Source organism: Acanthochromis polyacanthus, chromosome 17 (genome assembly GCF_021347895.1).
Source record: "Acanthochromis polyacanthus isolate Apoly-LR-REF ecotype Palm Island chromosome 17, KAUST_Apoly_ChrSc, whole genome shotgun sequence".
NCBI lineage: Eukaryota > Metazoa > Chordata > Actinopteri > Pomacentridae > Acanthochromis > Acanthochromis polyacanthus.
The window spans coordinates 20,017,371-20,024,988 of NC_067129.1; positions in this window are offsets into that span (position 1 = coordinate 20,017,371).

Here is a 7,618-nt window from a genome sequence, read left to right on the forward strand (position 1 = left end):
CCAGTTTTTATTTCACGCTGTCACTTTTCAGGAGAGGGATGTCTCTGCCCTCTCACCTTTCAACCAGTCACATGCCTTCTGCCAATCTTAGGCCAGAACACTCAACAGCTGAATTTAGACTGTTAGTTCCTGGTAACTAGAACAACACTGTCAAAGTCATTAGGAATTAACAAGTTAGCTGCTACCGATTAATAATGTAATACGCAGACAAAAAAAGTAATATTTCACTACATTTTTTATTTATAAGACAAGCTACCTACCTAGCTGGTTTACGAATTAGGAAGGGTTGTAAGCATTGATTATCACTTAGACATAACGTGAGTAGTCTTTCTTTTTGTAAAAAAATGTATTAATCCAGTAGGATTTGTATACCGTTAGCTAAAAAAAAAAGTTTAATTGCTGCTTACATATGTAGAGGCAGTCTCTAATTTGATCACTTTTGGATTGTTGTTGCTTTGATTAGCAGTTGCTAACTGGCTAAATTTAATAGTGGCTATTAAGTTTGCTGGCTCTCGGCTGGCTGAAAGTAAGAATGTTGTGACAAAATCAATGTCATAAAAAGGGACACCATGAAATGAAGTGTGTCATTATGAAATTACTCGTGACGTCAAGTGGCACTGGCAAAATGCTGTTCAGAATTCAAGGCATGTGAGTAAAGGGTTTTTTGAAGGAAAAGCGGAATAGAAAGTGTCGCCGTGTTTGGAAAATCACCAGATTTCCTGACAAACCCTGAACTAGTCATGTGTGACGTGCCATTGGAACACTAATAAACTGATTGCACTCAGTAGATTCTGGTGCTTCTCGGTACAATCAAAAAGTCATCACTGACTCAGCTGTGACTGGCAGTCTAGTAAAAAAAAAAAGTTCCAGGACTTTTCGGCTGAACTAAGCATCAGATTACTACAGTATATAGAGCAACCATTTTCCCCCAATGTTGTTCACACCTGTGAACAAATATATGTTTGAACATTAAGTTTTTTTTAGATAATATATGACAGTGTAATTTTCTCATGCTGCACAAAGGGCATTTTTGAATTCTAACCATGGTTGTGCTGTGTTTGTAGAAGTGTAGGACTAAATATCACAGTGAAAAATGAGCCCACAGTGAGTTTAAAAAAAAAAAAAAAAAGAAAAGAAAAAACACACCCAGAAACTGCTTGGGATACTGAGGCTTGATAATTTCTAAAACTTCTTCACAAATTTTCTGAATAATTTTCTACAGTTTGTTCATTTATTTCATAATGCATTTTATGTATTGATTACAGTCAGATTATTGATGGTGGCCAAGTTTTTACCCATCATAACTTGAGCCCAAATTGAATCCTAATCCAATCCTACTTAATGTAGCTTGCTAGTGGGAGTCAATGTGAACTAAGTGGATATATAATTGAGTTAGCTACATGGCAACACAGTCAACATAGGAAGTAATTACTCAGCAACATCTCCCACATTTGCCTTATTAGATCTGACAAAAAGACAAGTCAACATTTGTACACCATGTAGCTTTTATGAAGATCTTGTTCAGGCTCTGTGAATGTGTTATGAAAGGTATCTAAAGTGTTTCTGGTGCAGTGGAACTATAAATAACCTTGCTTAGGTCTGCCTCTGCTGTAAATAATTCTTGTGACTTCTTTTTTTTGTTATTATTTTGGTGCATTTATTTTGAAGATGAGTAAGAGGGAGGTAGGTGAGGTAGGTATATACCTCACAGCATGAACTATGACATTTTATGGCCTTATATCTGAATGACCTCACGCTTTAGTCATTGTCTGATTGGTTTCAGTGAAAGTCTTTGTCATTGAAGCCTCCTACTTTCAAATGTAAAGCACTATCTCAGTATCTAAAGAGATATATTTTCTCAGCCTCACTTAACAAAGCTACTATTTTGGTAGAATTTGACAGTGCACAAAGCAAGCCAAAAATGAGATTTGACTTGTATACATGTGCACATATTTATGTACATATATTCATACAAAAGCCATTATTTCAAAGTCATTTATAAGCTGCTAAATAATGCCAAAAAATACAGAATTTATATAGTGTCAGTATTCTACATAACTTTGCATTTTGGTTCACAGATCAATTGGATTATAATATAAAGTAACATCTGTGTTTAAATAATTTCCTATGGTGTACTGTATAGTTACATTTCAGATTTTATTGGATGTTACATCCAGGATTTTCCTATTTATATATTTGTCAGATCTGTTGTGCTGATTCTTTTCAATGTGAAAGTATTCAAAGTATCTTTGTTTCAAACAGTAGCTCTAATGGACTCCTTCAAGTTGTCAGTGGAGCAGTTTGTTTGAGGTGCAGGTTAATTTAGTTTCAGACTACTTTTACATGCACTTAAGTAGTCTGATGATTACCAGATTTTGTCATTAACCTGATTCCTGACCCATAAATGAGAATCATAGTCTCCTTTAGCAGTTTAAGGCATTAAGTGCTCGTGTGCATGACAGAGACCAAGGACAGGGAAGGTATCATCACTGTGGTAGTAATCTTGCAGAAAGGCAATATTGAGACATTTAAAGTCCATGCTTCCAAAGTCCAGTCATTGATGAGCAAACCTGTTGATTTCCCTATTATAAATAGAAATAGTTTATGTTATTACATAGGTTAAGTCTGTTTCCAACACGGCACAAATTGAAACACATGCACATCGTGAAACATGCTACCCTATGATAGAGCCCATCCCCTCAAGTTTCCATGAATCCAAATCCTTAAGTCAAAAAAAGTCAATGTACCAGTGTCCTTTTATTCACCAAGTTTCTTATGTAACACATTAGATCCACTTACAGTGTGGAAAAGTTGATTCCAACTGTGGAGGAGGGATAAGTCATCCAGTTTCATGCCTTAACCTGATTTCCAACAGTTACCTGGTTTCTTATGTGCATGTAAATGTGGTGAAACTTTGAGAATTCATTTCTCCGGGCTGTGACGTGACATAAGTAGGGACAAGCTGTAGAAATTTACTATTAGAGATGGAAACAGTGTTTACCATCACAGTTTAATGTTTGCACAAGGAATTCTGCAACAAAGTCGTAGAAATTTACTATTAGAGATGGAAACAGTGTTTACCATCACAGTTTAATGTTTGCACAAGGAATTCCACAACAGACTGAATATTTGCCTAATGTTACATTTGTCAGATAGTAAAATGAATCTGGCTGTAACAGTCAGGACTGATAGTTAGTTAAATATTGTGATATCTTGTAGAGTTTTAGGTTTCACTAACTGTAAAATAAAAAACAAAACTAAGTTTAAGTGAATGCTAGAAAGCATGTTGGAGATGAATTTTCCTGTATGGCTTTTTATGGGAGGTCGGACTGCTTAAATACACATGTACAATACGAGAAACGTGCAGCCAGTCTCCGAGGATGATGGAAGGGTTTGGCTGTGCCTTGCAGCACATCGCTCTCAGGATGCTTTCAGTTTTCTAATTTTTAGTTTTTTTTCCTGCCAAAAAACCTGTGGTTACTGGCAAGAGTGTTCTCTGATCTAGTAGTGATATATTTTGTGAACATCCTACATGTAACATGTAGTACCTTAAAGTTAGTTCTGTACAGTTGAAACATGGAGATGGCATTGCAAAACTTTGTACTTTTTGTGTATATCCTCTTTATGCACCTTGAGATCTAGAAGAGTTAGCTAAAAGGTGGATTTATGTGGTGCAGCTTCAGTCAGATGAAGTAATGCTGGTTATCCATGAGGGTGTCCATGTAGCCAAAGACAAACATGGTGTATAAAAAACAAAAACAAAAAGACACACTGATTTGCCTATATTTTTATATGACGATTGTAAGTGCAGAACCAGGGATCCTGATTGGGCCTTTACATTTTTCCCAATAGTAAGCCTAAGGGTGGTAATTTTGGAAGTTTGGTGTGACCCCCAGGTCATCCAATCAAACCTATGACTTATTCCCAAAATGTATTACCTAATGGGGGCCCATCACCATCAGTTTTGCTGTTTCATGCTCCCATTAGTTGTAACTCCCTTGATTTGAATGATCACTTGCTTTTTCTTTACTCACACCCTCAGGACAAAGTGCTGCATGAAACATTCAGCCTGTGATTACAGAGAGGTTGTACCATGTAAAGCCAGCCCTTCTAGCAGGACCATGCTTTGAGTGCATTTAAAGGGAAATGCCACTTATTTTCAGGATTCAGGAATGTTACCTCTAAGCCTGCTATTAAATTGCATGACCAAGCACTACAAATTTACAGTATTGTATCACAAGAGTTTCCCACTTAATGTTTAATGTTTGATTTGTAAAAAAAGAAAAAAAAAAGCGTGAGTAAAATAACAAAAATGCATTAGTGTATGGTTTATTGTTCGGCTATTTTACTACCTTAAATAATTAATTATATTTGAAAGTGATGTGGAGCTCAAATGCAAAATACACAAAATTCACATTTCAAGTCAGTGAAACAGCATCAAAACGATGATAAAAAAGAAAAGTTGTGGGAATTTTTAAAGTGAGTGGTATTACTCTTTAACAGGGCTAATTATGTGAGCCTGACTATGTCTCAGTGGTGGTGCTTTAAAATTATATATATTTCTTTATAATGTTTAGGTACAACAGTGGTATATGAACAGACATAAAGAAAAAAATAACTGTTGAATGTGTTTTGCCCAAAATGAATTTTGGGCGTTGCTGACTTTGTTTTTTCATGAAAAAAGACGAGGCCACTTTAGGCTGGCTGTCTGTTCATGAGAAGGTGAAACAAACTGCCTAAATGTTTCTTCATGTGAAACAATCAGATTGCAAGGCTGCTGTCAAGGTTGTTTCTGGCATTTGGCTAAAAGTTTGCGTGCCATCCTTTTTCCTTGAGATAGTTATCATCCCAAAAACAAAAAAAAAAACGTGCCCTCAGTGCAAAGACTGAAATGCTGCATGCTGTCGCTGATTGCTCTAAAATGACTTTGTTTTTCAGTGATAATGAGAGCCTTCTTTAACCTGAGCACTGGAATAGTGTATTTCCTGGTGAATAAAGAGTACATGTACTTTGGTGTGTTAAGGAATTAATAACTGCAAGGCCAGAACATAAATCTCCCGAATTAATTACAATCCTGCATTAATAGGTGAATCAGTGGGCACACTGAGTGCTTTACTTCAACATCTGTGACAGCTTTATAGCAGTTTATGAAAAAACAAACTTTGTTCAGCTCTAATTGGCTTCTTGGGCTGTTTACAGTGCATTACATGAATGTTGAATCAGTTGAAATCTAATCTTGGTAGCGTCCTTGAAACCCAGTTATTCTTTGGTTTCAGAACGATATCCATGCATGATTTCATTTTAGCTAACCTTTTTTTTTTTTTTTTGCTCACAAGCTTGTGAGATACTATTTGTGACACAGTGCCACATTGCTTTCACGTCACTGTGATTAGATACAATGTGCCTGTGGACAAAATTCCATCTGGATCAAAATTTTCTTCTTGTTTCTGACAGCTTCCAAAAAGATACCATTTTCACTGGGCAATATACTACTTCCAGGATAAAAAATAAAAACTTCACTGGCACTTTAAAATACCTTCAAAGTACCAATCCTGTATTTTGCTGCTTTGCCAGAAGGTTAAACTAAAAGGCTACAATGGTGGTTCATAGTCCTTTCCCTTCCTTTCTAAGTGCCGCAAACAACTAAGCCACAAATGTCTAGAATTGACTTTTGCTTGTTGATACAAATTGTATCTATACCTTGAATGTAACAAAATATGAAATGTATAATATGAAAATAGTTTTATTTAAATAAAGGGGAAAAAAATCAATGCCATAATGTTTGTGACACTGTGTGTCACTGGGAGTAGCCCATTGGTATGTACTAACTCTTACTGGGTACAGTAGTTAATTTACAGGGACATTTACGTGCTACCTAAAAGTGCACAGATACCCTGTGTACAGCAGTAAGCATCATGTCCTCTCTGTACATAGTCACACGTGTGTGTGTATATATAGAAAGCGATCTGTAAATGTAACAGTTAATTAAGTTGTTCAAATACTTCAGATAATTTCTGTGTTGTAACATGTGCACCTTGGTTAAGTGCATCTATTTCCTCTGAACTGACATGTCTGCTTTATGCTATTTTAATGGGAATTTCAATATTTTTGGATATATTTTGCCTAATAAAACATGCCAAAGTTATTCTTGGGTGACTTTGTCGAAAATAATTTCTTGAGGTTCAGCACATGGGCTGTCATGCAATGAATTCTATATTTCCAAGGACAAAGGGTTTCTGTTCCACGTGCTGTTAGCTAAGAGAAACTTACAACAAACACAAATCAGTGTCAAACTGAGTGGATAAAACAGTTCAAAGTATATACAGAAATTGCAGTCTATTGTAAACCACATATGGACTCTGAATAGTAAATTTAGTGTCAGTACTCAGATTTGTGTTTGATGTTTGGTGCTCTTTTCAGATACAGATGCTATTGAAACTGGAGTTTATTGGAGTGTTTGGCAGTTGATTTAATGACTAACCCTCCAATGCTGACAAAGCAGAAGTGTATTGAATTGTGATTTCTTTTACGATTGAATTATTCACCAATTGTAATTTAATAATTCTGGCCTTTGAGGCCAGCTTGCATTAAATTGGCGCTATTTTGAAGATGCTGAGGCTGATATTGTCAATATTGTATTAACCTAAGTTCAGAATCAGTTGTTGTTGGCTAAGATCAAGACCAAAGTGATTTCTGATGTATACACATTGCATCCTTGTTATGATAATTGGGTCAAAGAGTTGTGAACTCCCTGATGTCTTGCAGTTTGTGCCAGCACATGAAACTGCTGGTGTACAAAATGCCATGACAAGAGGCACACACAATTAAACGGGACTGCACATATACAGAATACAGTGTAATACTCAGGTTAAGTCACACAAACATTTTAAATCGCAAGCAGACTCGTTGTTTTCTAATATTGACAAATTAAGTGGTCACCTATCTGAAGTAAGTGTAGGTCTCCTGTTTAACTAGACCATTGTGTCTACAATGTAAAAAAGGGGAAATATAAAGCGAGTTTTTATTTGTGTTGTGATGATCTGCAGTATTGTAATTCACACTGACTGGGAAGCATTGCTTTTATAGACCAAAATATACAAAAATAGACTATTTGGGTCTGTGGGCTCAAACAAAATGTAAGTCTTAATGACAAACTGTGTTTCTCTCCATAATAAAGCAAAATTCTGTTCAAACTGTGTTTTATCTTTCTTAATGAGACAACAAGGCTTTAACCAGCCTCATTTACGTGAATAAAACTTGCTCATTAAAGTGGTCTGAAGGGAGAAAAGGTAAGAACAGGTTTGCTTTTATCAAAATCCTCAGTATGCTTACTGACCAAAACGTTCAATACTACTCCTGTTACTGGAATTTGATTCTTCTGTGTACCATTTATTGAAGAACTGCTGGGTAAAAGTTGGATGAGTTCATTTTGAGTTTTAGTCACACTGCAATAATAGCATCATGCCTTCACCATGACAGATGAATAGATGGTTTGAAATAATTGCCCATTGAAAATAGTCCCCATTGTTTGTTAGAGGAAGGTGAAGCCAACAATCCAGCCCAAGAATGTCATGTCTTATTTTGGGTGTGAATGCCTTGGTCATGGTATGTTCAAGCT